The sequence below is a fragment of the Musca autumnalis genome, unplaced genomic scaffold, assembly GCF_047663935.1.
Source record: "Musca autumnalis isolate F117 unplaced genomic scaffold, ASM4766393v1 scaffold_1, whole genome shotgun sequence".
NCBI classification, from domain to species: Eukaryota; Metazoa; Arthropoda; class Insecta; order Diptera; family Muscidae; genus Musca; species Musca autumnalis.
This window is the reverse complement of record NW_027411644.1, coordinates 194166227-194185853: the sequence shown is the minus strand read 5'-3', so window position 1 is coordinate 194185853 and position 19627 is coordinate 194166227. Positions and strand designations below refer to the sequence as shown.

Below are 19627 nucleotides of genomic sequence, written 5' to 3'. Positions count from 1 at the left end.
CTCGAAATTTTAAGTAAGGTAAGATTATATGACGAAGAAGTAGCTTGCAATTGGAGATGGCGATCAGATAATATTTAGAGGGTTAAATGGACCATAACTTTTGTGTGAAAATTGTGAAAAATTTTAGTATACAGCTTAAATCTTTATTCTTGGAAGAGACATTCCGGACAAGTAAGCTATACTTGGAAGAGGAACGCTTGACCTTTCTATTGATGTCAATTGTGTTGGTGTACATGATAAGATAACAGAGTTACAGCCTAATATACCCTGTTATTTGTTTGTAGTGTAATGATAAACACACTAGAGGTCGCAATTATAGCCCAATAATCACGAAATTTTGCACGAGGTTGGATGCCTACAATTTTGGATGATGATCTTATATTATTTAGCGGGTGAAATGGACCATTACTTTTGTATGAAAAATACAAAAAAAAAATATTTTTGGTCTATATTTTTCCTGGAGGGCATATACCGGCAAAGTATACTACATATGAAAATAGAACTACTGATCTTCCCACTGATGAAAATTGCAATAAAGCGAAACAATTATTTTGGTAGAAATGTTGATATGTGGAAAGCTAATTCCCAAGGGTAAAGGTGCAGGGTATTGCATGGTCGGCCCCGTTCGACTATAGCCTTGGCTTATTGTTTAAATTTAATTTTTTTTTTCTAAAATTGAAAAAAATACTCCTTGGGTTTTCAAAAAATCTTATAACTCTTATACAAACTTATATGTTAAATAATGTCAATTTTTGTGAAAAAAAAACGGTACGGGAAAACACACGCATTTTTACCCATGTAATTTCAAAAAATTTAAAAAAGTATTAAACCGACGGAACGTACCGGTACAAAAGTATATATAAGCTGAATGAGGACACTCTCGGGCATCATTCTGAGGAAACGAGACTTTGTTCCAAGCTGTTCCCTAAAAGTTCTAGTCCACTAAACTTGGAATTTCACTAAAATTTAGTACCTGAGGTAAAATTAAATAGGTCGATTCGTGTAATTTTTTAAAACTACTCCTAAAGGTAACAATCTTACCTACTTAACAAAAAACAAGTGAGCAAAGGCTATAGTCGGGACGGGGCCGACCATGTGATACCCTACACCACTACCCCTGTGCATAAACTTTTCACTGGTAAACATTTCTTTTAGGGAATATAATCCGACTATCACAAAAAATAATATGCCTCTTTCTCTCTGGGGCCCCCATAAGCAACCAAAATTTCGTGACCATCCGATCAAAACTACGACCTGTAGCTTGATTGCAAAAAATGGAAGAATTGGATGCATTACCGACTATTGTGGTATCTCCCTTGTTTGACCACCTTCGCCAACCTGCTTTACACCAATGTAAAGGTAATATTTTATTCTTCCATTGACAGGCTTTGCCGTTGGAATACCCCTACTAGAAGCCGATATATTCACAAAGAATAAAACTTTGAATTTGTCTCCAAATGAGTTTTTCCCCATTCCGACCCCTAAATATTATCCGACTATCACCAAAATCAATAGACTTCTTCCTCTGTGGGGCCCCCATCTACCCCCAAAATGTTCGTCACTAACCGATCAAAATTCCAACTTGTAGCGTGATTACAAAAATGGAAATATTGGGTATATTACTGAATTTTGCAATATCTCGGTTTGCTCACTTACACCAACATACTTTGCATCAATATAAACGAGATCTTTTCTTCTTCCATTGACGGGTATTCCTTTTGGAATACTCCAACCAGAAGCGGAGATATTCGCATAAAAAACGTTGACTTTCCTCCACATAAGCTTTTCGCTTATTCCGATTCCTGAATATTATCCGACCATGACCAAACTAAATAGGCTTCTTCCTCTGTGGGACCCGCATCAACTCCCAAAAAATTCGTGACGATCCAATCAAAATTCCGACCTGTAGCGTGATTTCCAAAAAAATAGAAAAATGGGATGTATTACCGACTATTGCGATATCTCCGTTATTTGGTTACCAACGCCGACCTAGTTTGCAGCATTGTAAAGAGGGGATCTTCTACTTTCAGAGTCAGACGTTGCTTTTGGAAAGTTTTCAACCAAAGCTGTGATATTCGTCAATATAATTAAAATCGCAAAAATGAAAATTGGGGTTTTGGTTGCTTCTATTGTGATATCTTCGTTGTTTGATCACCTACGAGCACCTGCTTTACATCATTAGAAAGGTGATATTTTCCACTTTCATTGTCAGGTTTTGCTTTTGGTATACCCCATATAGAAGCTGAGATATTCACTTTGGAAAAAAACGTTGTCATTTTATCCACCTACGTTTTTTGCCCTTTCCGACCCCTAAATATTATCCGACCATCACCAAAATCAATAGGCTTCTTCCCCTCCGGGACCCCTATCAACATGCAAAATTTCGTGACGATCCGATCAAAATTGCGACCTGTAGCGTGATTACAAGGTTTAGATGGACAGACGGACAGACGGACGGACGGACTGACGGACGGACACACATAGCCAGATCGACTCAGCTCGTCGAGACATTCATTTTGGTATATATAAGTATGGGTCTGCGACCATTATTTCGATGCGTTACAAACTTTTTGGCCAAAACCAACTTATAATACCCTCCCCACATAGTGGTGTAGGGTATAACAATGAACCCAATACCTGTTATAGTTTCTGAGAAATAGCTGCTTCTTTCTCCAGAAATTTGCAAAAATTAAGTACTTTTCAAGATTGGGAAACATTATTCGTCTTCCAATATTTTGAATTTTTTGCTTTCCTTAGTTTCAGTAGGTTTACTATCGAATCCCAAATAGAAATTAACAATCGGACACCACAAGAAATGGGCGGTTTGGACAGGAAAACCAATTGCTGAACCACTGTGCGGTGGCCAACTGAAACGACTGGTGGGCGCGATATCTATCGAAAAGAATGACTCCCAAAATAAGATCCACTTCCAAAATGAAATATGTTGGTCAATTCCTTCAGGTACCTCCTGGTCAACACTTTAAAGCTTTCATCCAAATATATATTTTTGTCGGCAAGTTTATACGTCCAATAGTATTCAAGTAAGTTTATACGTCCCTAAATAGTATTCTTTAAAAACTACATAGTTTATAGTCTAATACTACCATCTAACATTATAAAATTATCAATTCAACTTATCACACCTTCTCGCAATTTGTAGCTACTTAAATTTCAAAAGTAAATATGTATGTAGTAAAAAAGAACATCCTTTGACATCGTGTCATTAAAGATGTGCACGAAAGATAGAAAACTCCATTTCTTTTGACACAAAGTGTAATTAGATGAAGTTGAAGTTAACTTTAGAAACTACTTGAGGTACTACTGGTCGTGAACAGTGAAGTCATGAGGTATGAACATGACGACTCATGACTTCATCCCGCCCTCCAAGCAACTAACCAGCAAACTTTCAAAAATGAATTTCTACATATTCCAAGAATAAAACAAGTAAGTAAACATTTGCAAGTCATGCTCCCTAATACAAAGGCAAACTATAGCTGCTACACAACTACGACAAATTCTTACGAAGAGATGAACACAAATTCAGATGTACGAGGGCAGTTCGGAAACTCCTTAGCCTAGCACAAAAAGCGCGGTATAAACAGAAAAAGTTAAGTGTTTTGGAAACTTCCATCTTTGTTATGAACACATGTTAAATTTTGTTTCGATCTGGCAATTCCTTCATATAGAAACAGGTGTTCAAAAAAGACGCATCCGCAATTTTTTTACAATGGAAAAATTAGAAATGCGTGCTGTCATTAAATATTTACATAAAAAAGGTTTATCGGGACAAGAAATTCATAATGATATGGTGAATGTGTTAGGTGAAAGTGCTCCTTCATATGCAACAGTAAAAAATTGGTTTGCTGAATTTAAACGTGGTCGTACAGAAATTGTAGCCAAAGTGCATGATATGGTATTAAATGATCGACGAATAAAAGTGCGTGAAATTGCTAATATCATGGGCATCTCAAATGATCGAGTCCATTTAATTTTGCATGAAGAACTACAGATGAAAAAGCTTTCTGTAAGATGGGTGCCGCATTTGTTAACAGTCGATCAAAAACGCATGGGAATGAAAATTTCTCAAGCTTGTTTGGATCGTTTTAAGCAAAATAAAATGGATTTTAAGCGTCGTTTCATAACTGTTGATGAGACATGGATCCACCACTATACTCCAGAGACAAAAGAACAATCCATACAATGGACTTAAGCTGGAGGAAGTGCCCCAAAGAAGGCAAAAACAATTCAATCGGCTGGTAATGTTATGGCAACGGTTTTTTGGGACTTAACAATGGCTAAAATCAACGAATTAAAGTACGAGTTGCTTGACCACCCACCTTATTCTCCTGATTTAGCTCCCAGTGACTTTTACTTGTTTTACGTTTTACCTCAAATGAAGATGCAACTACAGTTGTAAACCACTATTTTGAAGACCTTGAGGAAAACTATTTTAATCAAGGGATAGAATTGCTAGAAAAGCGTTGGACTAAGTGTATTGAAGTTTCAGGAGATTATATTGAAAAATAAAAATATTTTTGAAAAACTTCATTGATAGGCTAAGAAGTTTCCGAACCGCCCTCGTATACGATTTGATTATCAAATGTGTTCATAAATGTTTTGCAAATCCCTTGCAGATTATGGAAAATTTATTTTCATAATGGATCCTACATATTTCATTGTTGTATTGTATTTTTTTTTTTCTTTTTTCAGGATGCCAAATCTACGGTAATTGTAACGGAGAAAAAGTAGGTTCGCATTGTTGGAATATGTAAGTACGTGTGAATGTTGAGGTACTTGAACTCTTTTAACTGTAAAGGTGCTTTCAACAAGAGGCTACTAAACAATCTATTAGCTTATTGTTATGAATATCTTTAGTGTCTCCTCAGAGTATTTGGGTCATAAATGTAGATTGGAAAATGTCCAGTAAAGTTTCTTTGTATTGTTAAAAAAAATTATTATCATGAAAAGATTCGAATTTAAGGCTCAGAAACATATTCGTTCTAAATAAAATCCAAACGAATTTGTTAAGGCCTAATTACAAAAGCGGCTGGCTTTCTTCATTATGTTATTTTTGGTATAAGACTACAGGGAAAAGGGCAACCTAGTTCAGATTTGGATTGATAGTTCTTTATTTATTTATCTGAATTTACTTAAACAAGAATGTCATGCTTAAGTTTCACTAACACGATTCGAGTACACGGAATATATGGGGTAGCAGTAAAGTGTCAAACTGCCGAGGTAAAGTTGCTGAATGTCTACATACCGCCGCACAGTGCTTCAGAATCGTTTTTCCTGGTCAAAACTCTGTAACTTTTGAACGGATAGAGACATTTTTCTTTTTTTGCTCGACTGATAACACTTTCAGCTTTCCGACATATAAAAAGCCACCAAATTCTGTCTAGCGGTTGCGGAGGAATTCAAGGTCAAAACTAAACAAAATTAAGTTTTTTTAATATTTTGCATCAAAATATAAGTGTTTTTGAGTTTTCATATTTCATACCTATTTAAAAAGGTCAAACCCCAATAAACAAACCATAAAAATACAAAAAAAAACATTTTTGGAAAACCCCAATAAACAAACCATAAAAATACAAAAAAATTAAAAAAAATGGTAAAATTTTTTTAAAATTTTTTTTCAAAAAAATTATTTTTTTCCATAATTGAAAAAATTATTTTTTTCCATAATTGAAAAAATACTCCTTGGGTTTTCATAAAACTCATATGGGAAATGGTATGGGAAAAACGCACATTTTTACCCATGTAATTTCAAAAAATTTAAAAAAGTGTTAAAAGGACGGAACGGGACGTGTACAAAAATATATATGGGCTGAAAAAGGCCACTTTCAGGCATCATTATGTGAAAACGGAACTTTGTTCCAAGCTGTTCCCTAAAAGTTCTAGTCCACTAAACTTGGAATTTCACTAAAATTTTAGTACCTGAAGAAAAATAAAATAGCTCACTTCGTGTAAACGCTACGGTAATTTATTAAAACGATTCTTTAAGGCAACAGTCCTACCTACCTAACAAAAAACAAGTGAGAAAAGGCTATAGTCGGTACGGGGCCGACTATGTGATACCCTACACCACTACCTCTGTGAATAATCTTTTCACTCGAAAACATTTATTTTATGGAGATATGAAAGTTTTCACCTATCTGGCTTTTATACCAAATGACTTAAGGCGAACTGAACCAAAATAATTAATATTTAATTTTATATTTGACTACTGTCGACATCACCAACATCAATAGGCTTCTATCTCTGTGAGAAAATTTCGTGATGATCCGATCAAAATTCCGACCTGTAGTGTGATTGCAGAAAAAGTGGAAAAAAGGGATGCATTAACGACTATTGCGATATCTCTATTATTTGACTACCTACGCCAACCTACTTTGCATAATTTCAAAGATGGGATTTTCTACTTTCAGGCTTTGCTTTTAGAAGGTCCCCAACCAAAGGTGTGATATCCGTCATTATTATTAAAATCGCAAAAATGAGAAGTTGAGTTTTATTAGCGACTATTGCGATATCTTCGTTGTTAGACAACCTACGTTACATTGTTGTAAAGGTGATATTTAATACTTTCATTGCCAGGTTTTGCTTTTTGTAGACCCCTTATAGACGCTGAGATATTTGCTTTGGAATAAAATGTTGACTTTTTCTCCAAATAAGTTTTTGCTCATTCCGACCCCAAAATATTATCCGACCATCATCAAAATCAATAGGCTTCTTCCTCTGTGAGACCCACATTAACCCTCGAAATTTCGAGACGATCCGATCAAAATTGCGCCCAGTAGCGTGATTTCCAAAAAAAAAAATGGAAAAATGGGATGTATTATCGAATATTTCGATATCTCCGCTATTTGGTTACCTACGCCGACCTAGTTTGCATCATTGTAAAGATAGGATCTTCTACTTTCATAGTAAGGCTTTGCTTTTGGAAAGTCACCAGCCAAAGCTGTGATATTCGTCATTATAACTAAAATCGCAAACATGAAAATTTGGGTTTTATTTGCGACTATTGTGATATCTTCGTTGTTTGATCACCCACGAGAACCTACTTTACATTGTTAGAAAGGTGATATTTTATACTTTCATTGTCAGGTTTTGCTTTTGGTATACCCCATATAGAAGCTGAGATATTCGCTTTGGAAAAAAACGTTGTCTTTTTATCCACATAAGTTTTTTGCCCATTCCGACCCCTAAATATTATCCGACCATCTCCAAAATTAATAGGCTTCTTCCCCTCCGGGACCCCCATCAACATCCAAAATTTCGTGACGATCCGATCAGGTTCAGGTTTTGCTTTTGGTATACCCCATATAGAAGCTGAGATATTCGCTTTGGAAAAAAACGTTGTCTTTTTATCCACATAAGTTTTTTGCCCATTCCGACCCCTAAATATTATCCGACCATCACCAAAATCAATAGACTTCTTCCCCTCCGAGACCCCCATCAACATCCAAAATCCGATCCGATTAAAATTGCGACAAGGTGATTACAAGGTTTAGATGGACAGACGGACTGACGGACGGACACACATAGCCAGATCGACTCAGCTCGTCGAGACATTCATTTTGATATATATAAGTATGGGTCTACGACCATTATTTCGATGCGTTACAAACTTTTTGGCCAAAACAAACTTATAATACCCTCCCCACACAGTGGTGTAGGGTATAACAATGAACACAATATCTGTTATAGTTTCTGAGAAATAGCTGTGTCTTTCTCCGCCACGCCACGCCCACAACTTCACAATATTTTGATCTAATTTGTTGCTTTCATTAGTTTCAATATGTTTACTATCGAATCCCATATAGAAATTGACAATCGGTTACCACCAAAAATGGGGGTTTTGGCCAGGAAAATCGATTTCTGAACCACTGTGCGCCGATATTGGCAAGGAAGGGTTCAGAGAATTTACCAATCACCGCTTCAGAGAGTTGCCCATTCCTTCTAATCCTGGGGTAACATCATCACTTCTGCAGCACCTACCTACTGGCCAAATGCCCGAAATCCGACTAAATTTCCCAGCAGAGGGGACTAGCAAATGAGCATGACGAGCTTCGATGTACGAACCCTGAAAAGCCAAGAGTTAGTGAACTTGCTCTTGAAGTCTTGAAGCGAAACGTGAATAGACCACCTGAAGGAATGCAACATTGGTAAGGCTTAAGTATATTGTGGGCAACGATGATAGAATGGGGATAGGTAATGGAAAGCAATAATCGATTTTTCAATTCTGGTCGAAAACTAAAAATGCGATTTTTCGGTCTGGCGATTATTTCAGTTGTCTTAAAACTCGACTTTCGACGTTTTCATAATCGCAGAAAATCGATTATAATCGACTATTCGTCGATTTTCGATTTTTTTCTTTTGAAACGGTAAATCTGCCAAGTCAGCAATCTATGGGCAAACTCGAAAATCAATCACAAGATAATCGATTGTGCGATTTTCTCTCCAGACAAAAGTCGACTACGATTTGTAGACTTTTGACCGCAAAAAGTCGATTAATCGGAAGTCGACTTACCTATCCCTATGATGGACTGGCTGTTACTTTTAACGGCGTAAAAGTAACTGACCCCAAGAGGTGCACGTGCTATTGTTACCGGCAGGTTTAGAGCGAAGAGAACTATGCTACCCCGTATAAAAAAGCCCTTCCAGTCGAGGAGGTACCATTACAATTTACGATGGGCAATATTACAGATGTCGTCCAAAATGCGAAATCATCCAAAGTGTCGGGTCCGCATGGAATCTAAATGGTAAAGCTTAAGGAACAGGATGAACCATATCTATCGTTAGCCACCCACATTGTACCAGAAGCCTGGAAAGTTGACAGCGTGGTCCCGTTACTGAAGCCGGGCAAGGATGCTAGCAGAGGCGAATCGTAAAGGCCAATTACCCTCTCGACGCCAGCAGCGAAGATTCTAAACACACTACACCTACTTCCAGGTCCCCTACATCAGCTTGGATTCTGGAAAATGCACAGCACCACAATAGTATTACACGCCATATACACAGATCTTCCATCTGAAGAATATGAAAATGTCCGCCGCTAAATCCACTGTCACACTATTCACCCCCTGGACGGCTGAAACAAGGCTTCCCCTTAACATATTGATCGATACTGACCTGATTCCGAACACTACCTACCCCAAGATATTGGGTGCAACATTAGGAAATCATGTTTAAGTCGTCCGCGCAAATCACAGCTATTTGCTACAAGATCAAAAATAAGAACAAGATTCTCAAGTCCCTAGCCGACAGCACTTTTGGTGTAGATAAAGAAAGATTGTTTACCACATATAATGCGATAGATCGGCCTGTGCTAAGCAATGCGGCGCCAGTGTGGTCAGCGAACATAAGTGCAACGCGATAGAAAAATACTCAAACCTGTTAGAATGCCGCCCTGAGAATGAGTACCCTTCTATTCGCTTTTTCACTACCGGGATGCTTGACAAACTGTCGATAAAAATAACTTGCGCATCTCTTCAGATTAATCAGAGTTACTGAGAAGTCCTATCTCCCATCTTTACCGGGTTCGAGAGTGACTTAACCGTAGTTTCTATGGTATAGAAGACTTCCGTAGGAGGTTTCTGTAGTATAGAAGACCTCCGTCGGAGGTTCTATAGTAAAGAAGACCTCCATAGGAGGTTTTTATAGTATAGAGGACCTCCGTAAAAGGTTTCAGTAGTATAGAAGACCTCCGTAAGAGGTTTCTATAATATAGAAGACATCCGTAGGCGGTTTCTATAGTATAGAAGACCTCCGTAGGAAGCTTTTATTGGATAGAAGACCTCCGTAGGAGGCTTCTATAGACCTAAGTAGGAGGCTTCTATAGAATAGACGACCTCCGTAGGAGACTTCTATAGAACAAAAGACCTGCGTAGGTGGCTTCTATACAATAAAAGACCTACTTAGGAGGCTTCTATACAATAGGAGAACTTTGCAGGAGGCTTCTGTGGTTGACGTAGGGGATGGAAGATACCAGGATCGGTCTTGACCGGCTTTAACATGGCAAAGCCCGCGTTCACCCATAAGAACGTCAAAAACTTGTGTTTGGGCGTCGGGTTAGTAACCCTCCCCTAGAAAAAACAGCCTACTATGAAAAACGAAAGAAAGGAAAAAAAACCCTCTAAAGTTGACGAACCCCGCAAACGTTTTAAGGACCATGATCTGCGAATCTGCACCTGGAATGTTCGCACTCTTTATAGAGAAGGTGCATTGGCAGATGTACTTGAAAAGTACAAGGCCGACATTACTGCCATACAGGATATACGATGGATTGAGAAATGCGACACAACAACACCTAAAGGTGACGCACTGTATTATAGCTGCCATGACACAAAGCATGAGTTTGGTTGCGGATTTTTAGTTGGTCGGAGGTTAAAACATCATCGTATCGGGAGAAAAGGAGAGAGGAGAAGCGTCTTTTCCGCAGGAAAAAGAGAGAGATGGAAAAGCGGGAGTGTGAACAAATCGAGATGTACAGGAGACAGAATGAAGTCCGAAAATTCTTTCAAAGAGTGAAACATCAAACTGATGGCTTTGGTACTGGCACATGCTCCTGTAGAGACCAGCAAGGTAATCTGGTGACTGATACAGATAGTGTGCTAAGGATATGGAAAGAGCATTTTTCCAAACTGTTGGTATTCAATAGTAGCGAAGTCGACGAAGATACCACAGATCCAATCCAAGATGAGGTAAAGACAGCAATAAACCGGCTGAAGAATAATAAGGCAGCAGGAGCTGATGGCCAGCCGAGCTGTTTAAAACCAGAGGTGACACGTTGATAAGGTATATTCATCAGCTAGTTAGCTCCATCTGGCAGGAAGAACGCGTACCCGACGATTGCAACCTGAGCATCCTGTGTCCCGTCCATAAGAAAGGAGATAAGACTTTATGCTCCAATGCGGTTTTAGACCAGGCAAATCAACCATTGACAAGATATTTAACCTGCGGCAAATCCTGGAGAGGACCCAAGAGATGCAGACCGACACCTACCAGTTTTTGTCGATTATAAAGCAGCCTTCGGCAGCCCGCTACGTTCAAAGGTATCCCACGCCATGTCTGAATTTGGTATCCTCGCAAAGCTCATTCGGCTTTGCAAAATGACTCTAACTGACACAAGATATTCAGTTAAAATAGGAAAGAACCTCTTCGAAGAGTTTTGTGTCAAAAGAGATTTCAGGCAAGGAGACAGCCTTTCGTGTGATCTTTTCAATATCCTTCAAGAAAAGGTTATACGAGAGGCAAACGTCAAAAGAAGTGGCACAATCTACACCAATAGCCACATGTTACTTGCTTATGCTGATGATATAGACATCATGGGATGATCAGTAAAAGAAGTAACCGATACCTTTATGAAGGTCGAAGAAGAATCTGCTAAAGTAGGTCTGGCGCTAAACGGCGAGAAGACCAAGTGGGCGTAATGCGCCCTTTGAGATCGGACCAACTGTTGAAGTTGGTTCCTATAATTTTGAGGTAGTAAAAGACTTCGTATACCTCGGCACCGCCGTAAACACAACAAACGACATCAGTGGTGAAATACAAAGAAGAATTATATTGGCCAACAGATGCTACTTTGGCTTAAGTAAGCACTTCAAAAACAAAGCCACAACTCGTCAAACAAAAAATAACGCTTTACAAAACACTGATACTACCCGTGTTGATGTATGGTTCCGAAGCCTGGGTACCTGCGCAAGCAGATAAGGCAGTGGTGGGCGTGTTTGAGAGAAAAATTCTTCGAAAAATCTACGGACCAATCTGCGTTGACGGTGAATATCGACGTCTTATGAACCACGAGCTGTATATGCTACACAACGACATCAATATAGTTAAACGTATCGAGATGCAGCGATTGCATTGGCTAGGCCATATAATAAGAATGTACGATGATGAACCCGCTAAAAAGGCGTATAAATTCGTGCCGCATGGCGGTGCACGCAGAATTGGCAGGTCAAAGAATAGATGGCGCAAACAAGTGGATGAAGAGATGACAAGACGCGGTATTCCAGAAAGCGAAGCACTAAACAGAGAGAATTGGAGATCTTTTCTTAGTTCGGTCTATGGAACAAATATGTAAGTAAGGAGGCTTCTATTAAATAGAAAACCTATCTAGGAGGCTTCTATTGAACAGAAAAACTTTCTATATTAGGTTTCTATAGTATAGAAGACCTCCATAGAAGGTTTCTATAGAATAGAAGACCTCCGTAGGAGGTTGTGAACTTTGACCGCGATTTATTACAAAACCCCTCCAGCGATTTTTTCTTGTTTTTGGATTTTTCTTATCTATGAACATTGAGTGCGTTGTCCCAATTTGAACTTCTATATCTCAAAAATGGTAAAACCTACGAAAATAATATTATGGCCAATGTTGTAGAGAATTTTCACTGCTATAAGATTTGCTGTAATCCCATTTCGATAGGGCTTGCGGTTTCCGAGCAAAATCGTGAAAACATAATAAAGCCCTTAAAATTTGAACTTTGACCGCGATTTATTTGCAAATCCCTCCGGTGATTTTTTTCGTTTTTTTATTTTTTTCATCTATGAACATTGTAGTTTAAGAATCCGCAAAAACTTCCTAGGTGTAAGCACCTTTCGTTTAAAATTAGTTAAGGCACACCGAGTGTAGCAAAGACCCTTGAGGCTTTAGGCTCTTATGTCCCTGGCCGGCAGAACTTGGGGTGCAGATAAAGAAACCTTTTTTACCACATAAAATGCGAATGGTCGATCTGTGAGGTGTCTATACAATGGAAGACCTCCGTTGGAGGTTACTATAGAATAGAAGACCTCCGTGTGAGGTTTCTATAAATGGAAGACCTCCGTAGGAGGTTTCTATAAATGGAAGACCTCCGTAGGAGGTTTCTATAGAATGACGTTGCAAACGTGGGCTCTGATAATCTTCAGTTCACATAAATTAGTAAAACCTTGCCCCATTAAATGCTAAATGAGAGTTGACCAAATCAATAAGAAAACATCTTCCTTTCCTTTAAGAAACAATTTATTGTTAAGAAATTTCGTCTTCATTTATTGGAATCTATTAACCTCCCACGGCTTTCATGTTAAGCATCAAGAAGATATGTTTTATGTAATTGCCCGGAAAATTCCGAATAAATTATTAAATGTTGTTTTTTCTGTTTACAAAGAACTTAACGGCATAAGAAATTTGCTTTGAAAACGTTTAATGGAGAATTTCTATAAATAAATGTTCTTTCACTGTATTAGTCTGGGAGAATATGTGTTTGGGCATTTGAACACGTGTATATACAAAGATAAACATTTTAGGTATATAGAAAAAATAATTTATATACTTACATTATGTATTTGTTGGTTTGTTGCTTGTTTTATAGATGATGATGTTGATGATGATAGGGAAAATAGAAGAGAACGAAACAAATTCCTTCACGCACTGTTGACTCTAGTATCCAGCCCTGTGATCCTTTGTAAAGTTGATATGTTATCTGTTGAAATGTTAATTTGTTTGGCGGTAACACCAAGCTGCTGTTGTCTTGTTTTATTTTTGTGCGAAGACTTTTATATTGAGTGTGTATAAAGTATATAATAATTCATTGATACGAAATCCTTGAAACTAACACCATTTACTACGGGGGGAATGATGAACGGAACATGGGGATATGATGTCGTGATGATGGCGTAAAGTTGAGGACGAAGGTGATAGCTAAGGTGATGATGTTTTTGCTGATGGCGCTGTTAGCAATAGCTCTAAAAATGATGACAATAGCGTTGATGTAGTTTTTTTTAAACAACTTCGTATTGTGTGTAGTCCAAATGGTTATCGAAGGCTTTTGATTTCTTTGGTGGGTTCTTTTGGGTTTTTTATTTTTATGGTCTCTATTTATTTTCTATGTTGTGTTGAGATAATATATTTCAAAGTTATACTAAAATCATATAGATTAGAAATTATAATTAATAATTCATTTATATAAATATTTTTTATGTATTAAGTTGTTCATATTGGTTTATGGCCGACACTTTCAAGGCGAAACAGTTTACCGCAAATATACAAAATTTTTTGTCCAACAGAGGTTTTTTATTCTAAAGAAGTTTTCTACGGACCTATGCCTCCGTAGAAGGCTTCTGTTCCACAAACGACTACAACGAAGGTCTTCTATGTCATAGAAACGTCCAACGAAGGTCTTCTCTTCCATAGAAACCACCTACGGAGTTCTTCTACTCCATAGAAACCTCCTACGGAGGTGTTCTATTCTATAGAAACTTCCTACCGAGGCCTTCTATTCTCTATACCTCCTACGGAGGTCTTCTATTCTATAGAAACCTCCTACGGAGGTCTTCTATTCTATGGAAACCTCCTACGGAGGTCTTCTATTCTATAGAAACCTCCTACGGAGGTCTTCTATTCTATGGAAACCTACTACGGAAGTCTTCTATTCTATGGAAACCTCCTACGGGGGTCTTCTATTCTATGGAAACCTCCTACGGAGGTCTTCTATTCTATGGAAACCTCCTACGGATGTCTTTATTCTATGGAAACATCCTACGGATGTCTTCTATTCTATAGAAACCTCCTACGAAGGTCTTCTATTCTATAGAAACCTCCTACGGAGGTCTTCTATTCTATAGAAACCTCCTACGGAGGTCTTCTATTCTATAGAAACCTCCTACGGAGGTCTTCTATTCTATAGAAACCTCCTACGGATTTCTTCTATTCTATAGAAACCTCCTACGGAGGTCTTCTATTCTATAGAAACCTCCTACGGAGGTCTTCTATTCTATAGAAACCTCCTACGGAGGTCTTCTATTCTATAGAAACCTCCTACGGAGGTCTTCTATTCTATAGAAACCTCCTACGGAGGTCTTCTATTCTATAGAAACCTCCTACGGAGGTCTTCTATTCTATAGAAACCTCCTACGGAGGTCTTCTATTCTATAGAAACCTCCTACGGAGGTCTTCTATTCTATAGAAACCTCCTACGGAGGTCTTCTATTCTATAGAAACCTCCTACGGAGGTCTTCTATTCTATAGAAACCTCCTACGGAGGTCTTCTATTCTATAGAAACCTCCTACGGAGGTCTTCTATTCTATAGAAACCTCCTACGGAGGTCTTCTATTCTATAGAAACCTCCTACGGAGGTCTTCTATTCTATAGAAACCTCCTACGGAGGTCTTCTATTCTATAGAAACCTCCTACGGAGGTCTTCTATTCTATAGAAACCTCCTACGGAGGTCTTCTATTCTATAGAAACCTCCTACGGAGGTCTTCTATTCTATAGAAACCTCCTACGGAGGTCTTCTATTCTATAGAAACCTCCTACGGAGGTCTTCTATTCTATAGAAACCTCCTACGGAGGTCTTCTATTCTATAGAAACCTCCTACGGAGGTCTTCTATTCTATAGAAACCTCCTACGGAGGTCTTCTATTCTATAGAAACCTCCTACGGAGGTCTTCTATTCTATAGAAACCTCCTACGGAGGTCTTCTATTCTATAGAAACCTCCTACGGAGGTCTTCTATTCTATAGAAACCTCCAACGGAGGTCTTCTATTCTATAGAAACCTCCAACGGAGGTCTTCTATTCTATAGAAACCTCCAACGGAGGTCTTCTATTCTATAGAAACCTCCAACGGAGGTCTTCTATTCTATAGAAACCTCCAACGGAGGTCTTCTATTCTATAGAAACCTCCAACGGAGGTCTTCTATTCTATAGAAACCTCCAACGGAGGTCTTCTATTCTATAGAAACCTCCAACGGAGGTCTTCTATTCTATAGAAACCTCCAACGGAGGTCTTCTATTCTATAGAAACCTCCAACGGAGGTCTTCTATTCTATAGAAACCTCCAACGGAGGTCTTCTATTCTATAGAAACCTCCTACGGAGGTCTTCTAGTTTATAGAAACCTCCTACAGAGGTCTTCTATTCTATAGAAACCTCCTACAGAGGTCTTCTATTCTATAGAAACCTCCTACGGAAGTCTTCTATTCTAAAGAAACGTCCTACGGAGGTCTTCTATTCTATAGAAACCTCCTACGGAGGTCTTCTATTCTATAGAAACCTCCTACGGAGGTCTTCTATTCTATAGAAACCTCCTACGGAGGTCTTCTAGTTTATAGAAACCTCCTACAGAGGTCTTCTATTCTATAGAAACCTCCTACGGAGGTCTTCTATCCTAAAGAAACTTCCTACGTAGGTCTTTTATTCTATAGAATCCTCCTATGGAGGTCTTCTATTCTATAAAAACCTCCTACGGAAGTCTTCTATTCTAAAGAAACCTCCTACGGAGGTCTACTATTCTATAGAAACCTCCTACGGGGGTCTTCCATTCTATAGAAACCTCCTACGGTACCATGGAAAATTGATTGGTAAGGGGCATTATCACAGCTGCAGCCGCTCGTCATATACCTGCTGATCGAATTAAATTTCCCAGCAGACTAGCAAATGATCGTGATAAGATTTGTCGTACGGACTCTGAAAATGCAAGAGTTATGGAACTTACTGTTAAAGTCCGGAGGCTAGTAGGCGAGTTGGGCCCACACGGAATCTCAATGGTAATGTTGAAGCAACTGGTAGAATCCGGAGTTGAGTATTTCTAGGATGCCAGCAGCGACGAATAGTACAGACCAATTTCCCCCCAGTCGCCAATAGCCAAAATGTTACTCCTACTTCTCCCCATGATGAGAAGCAGTTTCCAAGTTTCCCAAATATCAATCGCGGACTGAACCAGAACAGGCCATTCGATCGAACAGTCATGGAGAACATGGGGAAGACTCTAGACGTGTTTTGGATAATCAACTATATACATCGACGCCAGTTTTTTTTTTTGGAATTCAAAAATAATATGTCTCAGACCCTAAGTGAAACAGGGAGTTCCCCAAGGCGAGATGATATCTTCGGAATTGTTTATTTTCAACATTTCTGAAATTCCATACCTTCCAGTGGCATAGAGATCGTAAAGTAATCGAATGATTGTACAACCTTGGTGTTGGGTCCTATCATCGGTAACATATGTATGTGATAGGTTAAATATGCCAGCCATGACACTAAGTAAAGTTCTTATATCAGAGAAATATTAGCATATCCGCCGCTAAATCCACTGTCACATAGTTCCCACATTGAGGCTCCCTCTTAACATATTGGTCGATGGTGTTCTGGTTCCGACAACTAACTAGCCCAAGATATTGGGTATAACGTCTGATAGAATGTTTAGTCATCCGTGCAAATGCCCAATGTGGGCCATCATAAAACTGTTGCGCTGTGCAATTAGACATTCCTGTCAATTCCACCGTTTTAATGGCCCCGGCACATACGGTCCGTTGTGAGTCGCGTCACGCGTTAAAAACAACAACCACATGAAAAGTGTGTAAGTGATGCCAAGTTTGTTCTTGAAGTTTTCATGTGGTTGTTGTAACGCAACGCTCAACGCGCCATATGTGCCGGGGCCATAACATCCTTCTTAGCTTGTTAATTTTTTCAAATTTATTTCAATATCAAATTTCATTGCTAATGAAGTAGGTACTCATTATAATAATTTTTGTCTCACCTTCAAAGTCAGCCATAAACCAATATTATGCAAAAATAAAAAACCAACAACTAATATTTCACAGAAATTATTTATAATAACGAGTAATTATTTATGTCTGTCACGAGCAGTATTATTAATTTATTCATCTTAGTGTTGAGCTTTTTTTTGTTTCTTATAAAGCAATTACGTTTTATTTATTCACATCACGTTATTAATTTGTTGTTGTTTTAAGAAGAGGATTGTACTTTTTCTTTTCGTTTTTATTTACAAATCTAATGGCTAAGGCGGCATTGATTCACAGGCATATTTTGTTTATTTTGGGCACTCACGGAAGAAGGATGTAAACAAATGAAAATGCAGGAAATAAATGAAAATTGAGGTGAGAGTTTTTTCATTAATTCTATAAACACATAGATGTGTACACACAGATAGCACTACAACTAACACATATAGACACGCATGAATATGGTTAAATATGTATGAATCTCATATGAAATTTGCATATTAGGCACTTGTAATGGTAACGAATGGAAAATCTCATTGGGAATAATAAATACTAAGTTACTAGCCACAAAGGTTCTGTAAGACAGCGATAAGCAAAAGGGACAGACGTGTTCTCAGTAAACTTTTTTTCACCACACTTATAATTCAACTAATTGAAAATCCATGAACTTACACAATAACAGCTCCCTAGTGCAATGATGTCTCAGTTCAAGTCTATGGGCAAATGTCATCTTTGTCCCTTCAAGAACAAAAACATATATGTACATATATATTGTCACCATAAATGCCCGAAATCGCATCTCCAAAAAAGTCAATATTAGTTTTTTTATTAAATGGTTTTATTTAGCTCACCCCGTTTGTTTTATTTATTATTTATTCTTGGGTCAAATTTAGTAACTCAAATTTCACCCTCTTCCTGTCAACCGATTAATCTGAAATTTTGTATACACTTTGGATTTTGGTGACAATACAATTATGTTTATTCATTATCATTATAAATTCAAGATGGCCGCCGCTACAAAATGGCGGATAACGTAGGTTTTATCAATCCCATCAATATGGGTTATCAAATGAAAGGGCTCAACAAGCAGAATACAATATACTATAAAAATTTTAAATCCAAGATGGCGGCCGCTACTAAATGGCGGATAACGTAGGTTTTATCAATCCCATCAATATGAGAATCAAATGAAAGTGCTCAACCAGTAGAATACAATGTACTATATAAAATTAAAATCCAAGATGGCGGCCTCTACAAAATGGCGGATAACTTAGGTTTCATCAATCCCATCAACATCGGTATCAAATAAAAGGTCTCAACAAGTAGAATACAATTTACTATGCAAAATTGAAATCTAATATGGCCGCCGCTACCAAATGGCTGATAACAATTTTTTATCAATCCCACCAATATGGTTATCAAATAAAAGGGCTTGACAAGAAGAATACAGTGCACTATACAACCTCAATATTTATGATGGGCGCAGCCACTAAATGGCGTATAATTAAGATTTAAATTTAGAAATTGACTCTGTAATTTAGGTATCTGATTAATCCAGCCTGAATCCACCACCCAAGTCAAGATTTTTTATCGTGTTGAGGACTGTGTGGCGTTAGGGTGGCTAAAAATGATACGTCGCTAGCGGTACACCACTCAAGTTAAGGTGAAAGGTTAAAACGCGCCGAGAACTGTATGGCATTAGGGTGGATAAAAATGATATGTCGTTAGCGTTTTCCCCTCAAGACTCAGGCGCATCTTGTTGACATAGCGAAAAAAAAGCGAAAGAAAAGTATAAAGCAAAACGAGCTAAAGGAAGTGAAGGTGATAGAAATAGTCGATTACAGAAACGACGGGATCAATTAGCGTCAAAAACACCTGAGCAATATGACGCCAGGTTAAAAAAGCAACGTCAGCGATATACACAAATGACGGCGTCAGAAACGCCTGAAGAATATGAAGCCAGGTTAACAAAGCAATGTGAGCGATACACACAGATGATAGCGTCAGAAACGCCTGAAGAATATGAAGCCAGGTTAACAAAACAACGGTAGCGATACACACAGATGTGTGTTGCCTTTAATACTATCATAGGCTTCTATAATACATAAAATGCAGTGCAGCA

General features: G+C 38.2%; 1 protein-coding gene across 4 annotated transcripts in view; it reads right to left on the bottom strand.

The window, feature by feature from the left end:
- Positions 1 to 19627, bottom strand: part of LOC141388877 (endoplasmic reticulum aminopeptidase 2) — a 237939-nt gene that overhangs the window by 210066 nt on the left and 8246 nt on the right. For 2 of the 4 annotated variants that reach the window (XM_073959430.1, XM_073959434.1), the window contains exon 2: positions 13318 to 13901. The exons of 1 other annotated variant lie outside the window; for it this stretch is intronic. The gene's annotated coding sequence lies outside the window, so the exon portion shown is untranslated. The remainder of the gene's footprint in view (positions 1 to 13317; positions 13902 to 19627) is intronic. One more of the 4 variants, XM_073959431.1, reaches the window with a different exon arrangement.